We start from the raw sequence: 14,887 nt of genomic DNA on the forward strand, positions 1-14,887 counted from the left end.
TGTACGCCCTTACAGAGTCACAGTCTCAGAAACCCATGGGGGCAGTTCCACCTTGTCCTATAGAGTTGCTGTGAGTCAGAATGAACTCAGTGGCAGTGAGTTTGAGTTTTAACCTGCTAAACCCCTAAAAGAGAACATTTTAGACTCAATAAACACAAAACCAACAGCAACAGAGGAAATTAAAAGAATAGACCATGGGATTTCAAAATGCACATGGAAAAAACCCATTATCGTTCACTCCTATTTTTCTAAAGAGCTTCTGCAATCTCTGCATACATAAATAAAAATAATTAAATACAATAAAATTATATGGAAGAACAACAGCAAATCATTAGTACCCCCAAAAAAAGCAAAAGAAAAAAAGCAAAGAAATAAAAAACAAGACCAAAATGACAGCAGTAAATTCATAGCTATCAATAATTATATTGAATATAAGTGGATTAAGGGTACCAGTCAAGAGGCAGAGAGTACCAGATGGATAAGAAAATAGGGTCAATGAGAATAAAAAATCATGTCAGGGTGAATGTTGTGGGCAGTGCGGAGTGGAGACCCAAAGTGAATCTGTAGATAATTGCACATCCACTTACAGAAGGGTCACGGGGAGAAGACGGGCCGGTCAGGGTGCAGTATAGCACTGATGAAACATGTGGTTCTTTAATGCTTCCTCACCCCACTATCATGACCCCAATTCTACCTTATAAATCTGGCTAGTCCAGAGCATGTATATGGGTACAGATAAGAGCTGGAAACACAGGGAATACAGGGCAGATAAATTCCTCGGGACCAATATTGAGAGTAGCCTTGCCAAGAGTGTAAGGGGTAGGTGGAGGGAAGTAGAGGGAATGGATCACAATGACCTACCTATAACCTCCTCCCAGGGAGAAGGACAACAGATAATGGAGTAAAGGAGACATTGGACAATACAAGATATGGGAAAAATAATAATTTATAATTTATCAAGGGTTCATGAGGGAGGGAGAGGGACGGGGGGAAATGAGGAGCTGATATCAAGGGCTCAAGTAGTAGGGAAATGTTTTGAAAATGATGATGGCAACAAATGTACAAATGTGCTTGACAATGGATAGATATACGGATTGTGATAAGAGTTGTATGACCCCCCCCCAATAAAACTATTTTTAAAAAACAGAAAAGAAAGAAAATAGGGTCAAAAGGCTATCTCTAAAAGCACACCTTGAACACAAAGGTAAAAATAAGCTAAAAATTAAAGGATAGAAGCAAATCTGTCTTTGTCTCGAACATTTGTACCCTGAGAATCCTTAAGAATGACATTTAAGGTCAGGCCAGGTCTGAGAAAGTGTGGGTGATAGTTAGGAGAACAGGGATTTGAGACTCCAGATCCCGGTGCCTGGAGACTCACAGCCATCGCTTCCCTTCAGAGCCATTCTGAGAAACTCAGTGAAATCAAACCGTGAGCATCTCTGGAACATGTCAGCTTCTTGGGTTGTTCTAATGAGAATCACTTCTTCAGACCAAACAACAAACACAGGAGATGGCTAAGCAGCAACAATGTGGACTTTGACATTCAGAAACACAATTTGAATGTTGTTACAGCAGGGAGTGCTTTGATTTTATTATTTTTACCCAGTGGGTGATCCATTTTCAACTCAGACACTACCCATTTGAGATAAAGTTTATTGTGCCAAGCTGGCTGATAAACACATGTGGGGTTAATGGAAGGGTGGAGAGATAAGTGAGTTGGTGAGCCTCACCTTTCTAGTTCTCAGGTCTCTTGCTTTCTGATTGTCGGACCAGGGTGCAGCTGCCTTAGCCAATTCCCTGCTTCAAATGGCAAAGGCTCACTGCCTGCAGGACATCCCTGAGGAGAAGCCACATGGACCTACCCTGATGCAGCCCTGGGTGCTGGAGCAGCCGTGTGGAGAGCCCTGCCAGTCTTGAGATGCTTACACATTCACGACTCAGCTTTCCTCCTGCAGTCGACATCATTGAGTCTGTTTTGTGAGATGGAGGAGGACTTTGTGCATTGGTGTTGGACATATGGGTTAATGGTGGAATTGTGGGTTTCGGCAGCACTGGGTCGGGATGTTTTCTTGATGTGCACTTAACCTTTATATAAAACTCACTCTTATACATGAGTTTCTGTAGATTTGTTTCTCTAAAGCACCCAGACTAAGCTGTTATGGTACCATGGGAGCAGGGTGCTGGAGAAACAAATCATAAGAGAGTAGGTATTTATTTGACCTCTCCCTCATGGTAGCTTTTCTTTGACTAGCCAAAACTCAGATAAAGCCACACTATTCGGTTGTTTTCTGAGAAAAATATGGGAAGTAGGAAAATAGAAAGTTTGTAAACCCACTTGCTTTGAGACATTAAAATTTGATCTTTAGATGGGTTTAGGCCATGCTTGCAAAGAAAGCTATGCAGAGAAAGATATGCCCCACCCAGTGCTTTGAAGTACTCAGGAACCGGTCTTTGTCAGAAGCTGGGAAAAAAAAACCTGGAGCCATGAAGAAAGCTCCTCTCTGAATGTTAAAGGTAACCTGAGAACAGACTGAAATGCTTGCTAGGTGACCACCTGGATCTACTTGTTGAGTGGAAGTGGGGGAAATGCAGCAATAAAGAGACGGGTTGAGTTTGGCCACTGACACCTGTGGACTTGGTTTACAGGGAAAACAGGAGAAAATGAGAGCGGGTTGACTGGTCTAAAGTTTATGACCTAGGACGAGGGGGCTAGGCTTGTTGGGTATTGGTGAGAGCCCATGGTCTAAAGGCAAGGCGACCAATGGGCACCCTGTGGAGGCTGAGTGAGGCAACCCACATTGAGTTGACCAGAACCCGACCAGATGGAACTGTTGCATATTGTTGCTGACTTCATGGATTCCCTGTCCAGATTTGACTTTTACTATGGAGGCAAACTTTACAAGTTTCCAACTGGAATGAAGACTATGTCGAAAAATATGATTGTCTTCTCAGAGAACTGGGTCGATGTAAGTAGGCAATATATAAATTGGATACTCAAAATTGGGGGGATAAAGGTATGAAGTGGTTCGCTTGTAAACTTTCATAGGTGGGGGAACATATTCACAGTATAGGATTAAGGTGTAGTTGTTACTTAATTGCAATTGTGAAGCTAAAGAATGATGTACAGGTGCTAGGTTGGCAAGGGGTGGATTGATTTAGTTTATTGTGCCAACTTGGCTAATAAACTCATGTGGGGTTAATTGAAGGGTAGAGGGATAAATGGCTTGGTGAGCCTCGCCTTTCTAGTTCTCACATCTCTTGCTTTCTGATGGTCGGACCAGGGTGCAGCTGCCTTAGCCAGTTCCCTGCTTCAGCTGGCAAAGCTCACTTCCTGCAAGACAACCCTGAGAAAAAACCGCATGGACTTACTTGGATGCAGTCATGGGTGCTGGAGCAGCCGTGTGGAGACCCCTGCCAGCGCTGAGATGCTTACACATCCACTGACTCAGCTTTCCTCCTGCAGTCGGTATCATTGCGTCTGTTTTGTGAGATGGAGGAAGACTGCGCACTGGTGTTGGACATGTGGGTTAATGTTGAATTTGTGGGCTTGGGCAGCACCAGGCTGGGATGCCTTCTTGATGTGCACTTACCCTTTATATAAAACTCTCTCTTACACACTTTTCGGTGGATTTGTTTCCCTAGTTCACCCAGACTCACACACCCTTCAAAAGGAAGGTTATCTGTCCTCCTGTCAGATACTAGAGACGTGTGGCCACGCATAAAGAAATGGACCCTAAGTCCATGGGGCATAAAAAGCATAGCTTTTGCTTCTGAAGTGTACCGAATGAACCGAGCAACTCCATGAACTGAACTTGATAATTTTCTGTATGTAGAAAAAACTGCTTACACTTGTTGCCTTCTTAATTCCCCAAGCTAAGGGAAATCCTTTTTCTCATTCTGGTATGCTTTGAACTTCTTTTCATTTATTAGAGTTAGAATTTATGTTTGCGTGAGTGTGTCTCTCTAAGATTAATTCCCCTCTCTCTTGCCTGCGAAACAGTAAGCCTTTGGTGTGCAAAGGCTGTTTTTAAGTGCTCATGGCCACACCCCGCCTTGTTCACTGCAGGTATTCGGTCATCCTTGTTAGAGGACGGCAGAAAAGGCGAGCAAACTGAATAGAGAGGAAAGCCTTAAATTATTTTTCACTGTATATCTCCTAGAAGAGTATATTATGACTCTTAGAATCTCCACTCATGAAGGTTCTACTCCATGTAATCGCTAGACATTGCGCATCCACAAGGGAAACCCACCCAAGCATTTGCAGAGCCATTGCAATACCATCAGGTTCTGGGTCCGTATCTTTTGGGATATTTCTCCATGTCTATTATTTCAGTTTTGAGAATTCATTCTAAGATACTGCAGGATTATACTTGAAATCAATATTGTGTCCTTTGTCTTGTCCAACACTGTATTTCCAACACCTAGCAGAGTTTTGGGCTTCGGGTAAGTAATTAATGTCATTGTGTGTCAGTGAGTTAGTTCAAACTCATAGCGATGCTGTGAGACAGAGTAGAAGCAGTCCAATTGTTTTTCTGGGCTGAGATCTTCATGAGAACAGATCACTGGATCTTGCTCTCCTGTGGCACAACTGGTTAAGAACAGAGCATGTGGCTATTTCTCTGCTAGGACTTCTTAGGTACTCAATATCTGTTTATTTAATGGTGTTGAGTGGGATGCATGGCTACAGAAATGAATGGTGTAGCATGCTAACACAGACTAGTATCTAACACTGAAAAGTGAACTGTAAGATTCTGGACACAATCTCGATAGTCTACAACAGAGAAAATGTATTTCACTGTGTTGCTATGAAAAAGGTATAATAACCACAGATCAGTTCAACCCTTCTTTTTAAACGAATGTCTGTCAACGTCTGTCCCCTTCTTTCTGATGGCATTAGGGACACAAGATGTTTGTGAGCAAAAATCCTTGAAACCAAGTCAAAACTGTAGTTTATACAGTTCCTAGTGTCCTTGAATCCCTTGAAGTCTAATGTGATTTATGTCCGTTCTAAAAGCTCCAAGCAAACGTAGGTGATTACTACACCTCATGCAATGACAGCACTGTGTGGGCTTGGCTGCCTGGGTCAAGGATTTGAAATTCACAGCCTCGTGTTTTTATTACCCCATTTCAATTCTCCTCTGACATTGTCCCTGTAATATATTGGCACTATTTTGCAAAACAATAAAATTCAGGATTTAGAAACTTTTTAATCTTGTTCTAACAAGTTCCGTGCTTCCAAATATATGCTTTTCTTTCTGCTCGGGTTTAAAGTGGGAAGAATAATAGGGCTTAGCCCATGCTGCGCGCTGGTGAGTGCCAAAGCAAAACATACTCCGCAGACTCACTTGGAGTCCCCTGAAAACTCCGGTGGTTCCAATCCGGTAAAAGCAAGCTCTTTAGCTTGCCCATCAAAGCCTTTCTTCAATGTGCCCTGTCATCTTTCTCTCTCAGTTATGTACCTTTCCTCGGCAGCATCACCTTAGCCCACATGCATGCCATACTGACTCTAGCCTCTCTTTGTTCCCCCAAAAGTCATAATCACCATTTCACCTATTAAGAAAAAAACCAAAATCCCAACACAAAACACTGCTCTGGATTCTGATTCACAGTAATCCCATGTGTTGTAGAGTGCGACTGTTTCCAAGAGTTTTCTTAACTGTACTACTTACAGGCGTGTCTTCAAGGTTAGTAGGGGTCAGCAAGGGGAGCCCTGGTGGTGCTGCGGGTTCGGAGTTGGGCTGTGTGGTAGTTACATAACCTATTGTCAATTTGAGACTTATGAGTGAAGGGAGTATGTGGGGTGGAGTTTGGCTTGTCAATCAGGTCACAGCTTGATGACCTCATTTGGAGGCGCTAAGGAGATACATATCTTATTGGAGGCAGGACACAGCTCTGTCCTTGTGAGACATTTTTGTTGACAAGTCATATGGAGGCAGGCTGATGGCAGCCAGAGCCTCAGAGCTGGAGTCAGTTCCAACCCCTAGCAACCATATGCACAACAGAATGAAACACCGCAGGGCCCTGCACCATCTTCACGACAATGCTTGAGCCTATTGTTGTAGCCACTGTGTCCATCCATCTCATTGCGGCCTTTCCTTTCATTCCTCCTCCACTTCGCCAAGCATGATGTCCTTCTCCAGGGGCTGGTCTCTACTGACCATATGTCCAAAGTATGTAAGGCAAGTCTTGCCATCCTTGCCTGTGAGGAGCACTCTGGCGGTATTTTTTCCGTGCCAGATCAGGGTCTTTCAGTAGTCCATGGTACTTTCATAGTGAAGTAGGCGCTCAATAAATATTTGATGGAATGGATCTTGTTTTCATTATAGTCTAGCTAGCTGAACTCTCAGAAAATTCTTTTGCTTCTCCACGCCATGGTTCCTATTTTAACATGGAGATAACATGTATACCTGGGGGTGGTTTTCAGAACTAACAAGATAGCAAAGTAAATGATTTGGCACATACCTACCTTCCTTTCCAAAATCTGAGTGAAGATAACATCAGGAATGTCTCAGGTGCACCAACTTATGAGCCTATGATTTATGTATTCAACGAATGAGTGAGTTTTAGAAAATTATTTTAGTGATTTAAACTGATGCTAAGAAGTGATAATGTATCATTTTAATGGTTGACTTTGTTGATTCCTTTTCCCCATTCTGGGCCAAATGCGAAGACGCAACAGTAAATGTTAATCACAGGATCTGTTGCAATTACTTAGGCTATCCTACGGCCACTACCTCTTAGATGAAAAATAACAGCCATTGTAAATTTTGTGCAATCGCTCTCATTAAAATAAATATGCAGCAATTAAAAAATCCTGGAATATAATCAAATGAACCCATCTGGTCCTAAATCCTACTTGAAATAACATGTCTAATTCTCAATGAATCACAGAGACCTGAAAGGTCAGGGTGAAGTGCTTATAATCTAAAGGAGGGAGGTGGAGACAAGTACACCTTTTAATTTTCCCTTGTCTGTGGTGTGTGTGCGTGCGTGTGCGTGTGTGTGTGCTCCCGTGTGTCTGTGCAGAAGCTTACACACATGTGTTTTGAGAACATTCTATTAGGAGACATTCATGGTGTCCAAATAAACCTGGTTCCGTGGTCAAACCTTGATGCTGTGAAACGTCTATCTCTGTTCCCAAAGTGCTACTGTTAGCTCAACGCCTGTTCTCCTCTCCTTAACTACGACGCCTGGGAATCATCCTGGAGGTTTCCTATGTCTCTTTCTTCTCTTACTCAAGAAATAAATGCAACAGAAGCAAGTTAATTTTCCGAGAATTCTCTCCTATCTGTCCACACATGTGGAAAGAGCCTGAGGGGAAAACGCTGTACTCCCAGGGCCCAGCTTCACATGAACACCGGAGCTTCAGTGACTCAGGGAAGTCGGGCAGGCAAAGACACGCAGTTGTCCACGGCGGACTGCTTTTCCTTGAGAATTGTAAGACGCGGAAACAGGACTCACAGATGACAAAATACGGAACTATTACCTGTTGGCATTATCTCACAAAAATCTGCTTTGGCACAAATGATAGCTGTCTGTAAAAAAGGATTGATTTGGCTAATATTTTGTTCTGTATACTTACACACCATGAAAAAAAAACCATATTCATTGCTGCTACATTTGTTGAACTTTCAGTGTTAGCTTTCCTGTGGAATTAGTTTAAAATGCATTTTTGTTCATTAGGAGTCCCTGTTATAGGATTTCTATGCGGCAGAATTGAGTCCATGACAATAGGCTTGGGTTGGCTTGCTGGTACCAATGGTTAACATACTTGGCTACTAACCAAAAGCCAACAGTTCAAATCCACCCAGACATGCTACAGCAAAACTTTCTGACATCTCTGTTTCAATAACTGTTTTCTTCATGACTTTTTGTTTCATCTTGGAGTCTTTGTACCTGGCCATCTTGTTTTACACTCCAACCTCGAGTGACCTCATTCACTCCACATTTCCAAATCTTTATTTCTCACTCGGTTCTTTATTTCTTGTGTCCTGTGATGGATATCCAACTTCTTGCTTGGTACTTTAAGCTGACTCTTCTGCAAACACTGAATACTCAAATGAAACTTGTATCTTCCTGTTTCCTACAAACTGTTCTCCTTCCTGTATTTCCTACCCTATTTACTACCTATTACCAAAAGCAAGAGTGTGTTTGAGACATATTTCAGACCTGAAATCCTACATGCTACCAGTTTCTTGTTGAATACACATTATGTTCTGAAATGGAAGGTATTCTATGAAATAACAACCATTTTGGATAAATTGAAATGATCAAAAAGCAGGAAAAAATAAGAAACGTACCCATATCCCTACCATCTAAGACAATAACCATGAATTCTCTTGTCCGTTTCATTCCAGTTATTTTAATATGCATTTTATTCATTCTTATAAGAATTATGTAATTTCATATACACAAAGATGAATGAATGAGTAAATCCCCTTGCTTTCAGCACTGTGCATGTTTGTGCTTAGGTGTTCTGGAAAGAGAATTCCTCATCTGCTACCCCTATATTAACTTCAAGATAGAGCTTGTTGTCATCTTTATGTTAACTTGAACCAGAGCCCAGCCACTAAATTCTTCCCCCACCCCTCATGGGCTTCTCTCATGTTCTTCAAAGAGCCATCTTCTTTGGAATGGTGTGGAGTGATATATTCTCTTATGACAGTTCATCTACATTGTCTGGACCTGCTGAAGAGTTACCCAAGCAATTGTTCCTGGAACACCATCTTCCACTACGGATCTCACGGTTGACGTTAATGCAAGAAGAATAAATTATTCACCTTCTTTGTAGATTACTGATAATGAATTTGACCACAAAGCTAAAGACGAAAATGTTCTGCCATCTATAGCAGTGTCTTTCATTGCTAGATATTTTTTGTAATTAATATTTAGATTCTAAAGTGTTTAACTTTTAAACTGTAGTATCTTAAATTGGAGGTAATGTCAGATTGCTCCATATGCCTTTGGATAGAATAGTGGATTTTAATTACTCCCCAGTGTGGAAATTGATCCTTTTGGGAGCAATCTGCTTTCTTGCACTAACAGGAAGCCCCACCAAGCTGTTCCCCACATGCCCGCTGACAGGTTTTGTTCCCTGCCTGAACAGCTCCCCTTTCCTCCAAGTGTCGCAACTGCTTTATTAACTGACACTTGAAAGGATATTAATCTTTTATCTACCCTGATAAAAATGTGAGAAAATTCACTCTCAGTTCACCATCTCAGTTCACCATCAGCATCTTTCAAAAGATGCTGAAAGAAGGTGAAAAGAAATGAGACAGAAATGTGAACAATGGTGTGCTAGTAGACTGTAAAAGCCACACTGGCCCAAATGCACATCTCCAAGTGTGTGTAGTTTGAGCACTCTCCGTGTACTGTAGACCTGTGGGAACACCCAACCTCGCCCAGAGCAGCTCTTGGTTCAGACAGGTGTGGGATCCCATTAGTTTCTCCCCACCCCTCATGTTCCAGCTGGGTTCTAACTCTGTCCCTGAAGAGTTGCCTCATCTGCTCCCAAATCATCTGGGTACTGGTGTTTGTGTTGCCTGGCAAATCCATGTGCCAGAGACCAATTCAGATCCTATGACCAGAAGATACCAATTGCTACTAATTCCCAGCAGGGGTGCCTCAGTGTTACCTCACAGAAAACAAAAAGCCCCAGGATCCCTTATGGAAGATAGAGCTTGGCACATTTTCTTTCTTTTCTTTGTTTTTGAATAATAGTTTTACTGAGATAGCATACTCATTTCAATATATCCCTTCCTTTTGCATACAGTTCTCTTGTTCAATTTCATCACATGGGCTTATACACTCATCAATGCTATCAACTCCTCTCTCCCTGTTTTCTTCCTCCTCATCACCCTGCCCCCTCACTTCCCAAACCCTCAGGGAGCCCTTACACCTGTCAGTGTCTCTGACGCGGTCTCTGTCTTGACTACCATGGGCCGAGCAGCATAAATGCACACATGAACATACACAGTCTAACATAACCAATGAGGTATCTCACACATGGACCATAATAGTAAGGGGGAGGAAATATTAAAAGACTAGAGGGTAGTCATGTGCTTTATTAGTGCCGTACCACACCCTGAATTTATCTTCCATTCCATGAGGCCATTCAAAGAGGGACTGTCCAATTGTCTTACTGGTAGACTTTGGGTCTCCACTACATCCAGTCCCCTTCAGAGCAATTTGGATGTTTGTGTGTGTGATTTTAACTTCTGATACCTCTTCTCATCAACTCCTCCTGATCACTTGGAAAACCTGGCGTGCTTCCCATGTGGGCTTTGCTGCTTCTCTGTTACATGGCCAATTCTTGAACTACACGCCTTTAAGACCCCAGACACTATAGCTTTTGATAACCAGGCACCATCAGCTTTTTTCACCACATTGCTCATGTCCAGACATCCCGCTTTTGGTGGGACAGTTCCAATTTTTAAGAATTTTCCCAAGTCCCACGGCATTTTTTAAAAGTCCTGATTTTTGGAAAGAATGCACGACAAGCTAGGGTATACGGTTTTCAGCCACCATGTGGCTATTTCGCCAGGATATGAGTTTTATCAATGGTGTCCCGCTTTACCAACGTTAAAATCTGGTCACCTCAGGTACCCATTTTGTCTTTAGCGATTGGGTCAGGGAAGTGGGTGTCACACAGTGCTACATTATTAGAACAAACTATTCTTGTACAGAGGTAAGATTTGATCCTAGAGGATCAAAGTCCATCTGCTTCCTTGTTACATTTACATATATAGACAAATATACACATATTCATATATATTTATATATAAAAGCTCACATATTTATAGATTGGGTATTTTTTTCCTCCTACCCCACTATTAAGCTTGCCTGTTGCTCACTGCTCAGTGATTCCTCTCAGATACAATTCAGGTGCTCTCTGGTCACAGTGAATTTTTTCGTAAAAGCAGTTTCCCTCAAACCTCATTTTGTGTGATGGCCAATTTCAGAGAACAGGACGTGGCTGTGAAATTTTGTTTCCTGCTTGAGAAAAATGCTACAGAAACTGTTGTAATGTTGAACACAGCTTACAAGGACAGTGTTATGGGGGAAAGTTGTATACTCATTTCAAAAAGGTGAAATGTTGATTGATGACAAACCTCATTCTGGACATGTCAACTTCCCAAATGGATGAAAATGTTGACTCACAGTACATTTGGAACATGTTCCATCAGGTCAGACTGTTAATCAAGCTTTCTATTTAGAGGTTCTGAAAAGATTGTGTAAACAAGTGTGACAAAAAGGCCTGATTTGTGGCAGACAGGGGATTGGTTTTCCCCCCAACAACAGTGTACCTGCTCACATAGCCATCTCAGTGCACCACACAGCATGCCTCTCTTGCCCGACCCATCTGACTCATCTGATCTCTCTCTGTAAGACTTCTTTTTGTTTCCAAGAATTCAGAAGGGCATGAAAGGATGGCGATGTGACAATGTAGAAGAGTAAAGTTCAAAAGTTTTTATTTTACTTGCATCCACAATCAACATGCTAGGAAACAGCAGTCAAGAATCAAATGCGTTGAACAAAGCTCCTGCAAAAGGCACTTTAAAAATGTTAGAAAGCAAAGATGTGACTTTGAGGACTAAGGTGTTCTGGGCCAAGCCATCTTCTTGTCAAGTGCTTCATGTGTATGCCAAGTCCCAGATAAGGAAGATGAGAAAAGAGTCGATGTGAAGAGAATTGAATATGCCTTAGAATACCTGAAGAACAAGTAACGGTAGTACTCCCCATCATGACGTTGTTGTCTGGTGCCTTAGCTGTGAAACCTTAACTCATCCTGCACCGTCCGCACAATGGTGTTACACTTAGTCCACTGTCGCAGCCACGGTGTGAGGGGTCTTCATTATTAGTTCCGTTGGGATTCCAGATGGATGCAGAAACTGTGGGAAACAGAAGGATCTCTCCCAAGCTGTCTCCCCCAAATATATGCCAAACTTAGCTGCTTGCGAATGACTGTACACTTGGAGGTCATCAGAAGTAGGTCAGGGGGGAGCGGGGAGGGAGGGGAAAAATGAGGACCTGATGCCAGGGGTTTAAGTGGAGAGCAAATGTTTTGAGAATGATGAGGGCAATGAATGTACAAATGTGCTTTACACAATAGATGTATGTATGGGTTGTGATAAGAGCTGTATGAGCCCCTAATAAAATATTTTTTAAAAGAAGAAAGACAATGTTTTGAAAATGGTGATGGCAACATATATACAAGTTCACTTCATATAATTGATTTATGGATGGTTATAATATCTGTAAGAGCCCCCAATGAAGTGATTAAAAAAAGTAGGTCAGGATTATTCTCCCTAAAGGTTATCAGCCATCTAGACCAAGCAGACACAACTGTTTATTCCACAACAAACAGAGCCCATTCCCTTCTGATAAGGATGGTAGTTGTCTGTTTCCTTGTAGGAGACCCCAGAGAGGTCAAACCCACCCAAGGGTGATCAAGGTTAGGCTGCCATCATGATTCTAGGGTCCGCCCATCTTGTCACATGTACACCCCTAGACCTTCCCATTCCTATGTGCACACAACTAGCTCATCCCCTTCCTGTCACGCTTGGCTTGTGCCTATCATATCCCCCTTCCTAAGATGTGTAGGCCTATTGTACTGCCCTTTCCTGTGACATGTGGTTACCTATAATCATGCCCCCTTAAGGACATGTAACCCTTGGTTAGCAATAAAGTTGGAGCTCTCTCCTGCTCTCACAACTGGGCTCCCCCCACAAGTACCACCAAGCGGGGCTGAGGTGAGCATGCCACCATGAATTGTGTCTGACTCCATTATTCAAATCTCTTCTCTACCTCTCATGCCCTCTATGACTTTACTATAATCTTTACTTATTATTGCTGTACAATTGCGCCTGTGATGATATGTTGGGGACCCTCCTCACCCCACAGAAACCAAATGAATCCTGAGATTCACACATAGCATGTGAATATTTTTACATGAATGTTAGCAGACACCAGGAAGCATTAGCCATGGAAAAGGAGCAGCCAAGTAGACAAAATGGTCAGGTCAGTTGACTTGAGCAAACCTTCAAACTGACACATTGGAAAGCTGAACAAGTGACCACAGAGGCAGAGATGGTGGATGTTTGTGGACTCAGCAACATGGATTCCCACACATTTAAGCAGATTAACCGCTGTGGCCCCTGAAACTCCATTCTGTCAGCAACCAAGATCAATGCTAAGTTCTTCGTATGACACCTTCTCCAAAGAGGTGATTCTCAAGAAATGATTTTCCTTATTTTTGAAGATCAATGTGTAGCCAATATATAGAGATATACTCAATATTTTTTTTGAGAAAATGGAATAATTTTAGTACCTTCAGTGCTAAATCATTTCTTGTCTTCAGGAAATGCCCATTGCACTCATTCCTATTGCACTATTGACTGTTCATAACCAAAACCATATTGAATCACCTTAATGCAGAAATAAATTATGTTAAAGTGGATATTCAAAAGAGAGCAAATGAAGAAACCAACTCTTGAATTGGACCATACCAGAGGCATTAAATGAGTATGCAAAATTGTTTTGCCTCATACCAGGTATATAATACTAGTTGCTCTCAAATGTTGGTTGAATAATTATCAGAAAGACCTTTGACTTTGAATAATTATCAGAAAGACCTTTGACTTTGATAAGTGCCTTTTACAGATATTGGAGCCTGAAAATGTAACATTGCTATGTGACTTATTATAAGTTATTTTAGCTCACATTTTGTCCCATGAAGAGGATGTTATCATTTCAGTCTCTCTTACTAACTCTGTGATAGCAGATGGCCATCAAGCATTAGCCAGCATCAACCCTGATGTGCTCAGAGCTGATGGCATGCAGAGGCATGTTGGCCTGTAACTTAATCTTTGGGATCTCCTCTCCTCTGGCTGTGCTATTTGCTACGACATCCTGATTACTTACAGGATATCAGTGGTTAGATGAGCATGGCGATCAAAGTCCAGAAGAACAAAAGGGGGCAGGGAGGGCTTACTCAAAAGATATTTGGTGCTCTTGTGACAAAGGTGACGTTCTAAGTTTCGGGAAAATTGAGCTGTTACCTGTAAAAATGCTCATCACAAGTGTGTGTGTGTGTGTGTGTGTGTGTGTGTGTGTGTGAGAGAGAGAGAGAGAGAGAGAGAGAGAGAGAGGAGAGAGAGATCTTTTCCTCCCCTCTTTATGTCTACCTGGGAGTCTTGCTTATTTATCAGTATGTTTTAAAATGTCTACTTTAACGTTGGATAAAGTTTTAATTTCAATGTAAAATGTCATCCATGATGTCTCTCTGTCTTTCAGTTCAAATGATTTTTTTTTAAGGGAATAGCAAAACATCTCTAAAAGTCATTACTGGTTACACTATTGGGGCTGCTAACTGTAAGGTCTGCAGTTCAAAAACACCAGCCTCTCCTTGGGAAAAAGGAGGGGCTTTCTACTCCCATAAAATCATTACGGTCTCAGCAATGTACCAGAGACCAGTCTACCCTGTCTAAGAGTGTTATTATGAGTCAGCTTCGACTCAATGGCAGTGAGTGGAAAATCAATAAATTGTCTCCCCGCAACCCATGCATTTTTTTCCTTTCACACTTGGTCAGAGAATGAGGAAGAAAGACATGAAGCATGGGAGTTCTGTAGCGTAATCACATTTGCCTAGATCTGCAACACCTGGTATCTGTGTGGCAGTTCCTAGTGAGAGAATCGGAAACAACATGGTCGTTTCCAGAATTGATTCTACACTAGAGATGGAACGATATATCTAGTCTTGCTAAAAACCCCACTGTGCCTTTATGTTCATCATGAATTATTCACACTGAAGAGAGCTTTTCAACCATCAATGGTACAAGGGGGAAAAGGCTGGACTTGAACTTCCCATGACTCCCCGCCACCACTA

This window comes from Tenrec ecaudatus, chromosome 5, assembly GCF_050624435.1.
Source record: "Tenrec ecaudatus isolate mTenEca1 chromosome 5, mTenEca1.hap1, whole genome shotgun sequence".
Taxonomy (NCBI): domain Eukaryota; kingdom Metazoa; phylum Chordata; class Mammalia; order Afrosoricida; family Tenrecidae; genus Tenrec; species Tenrec ecaudatus.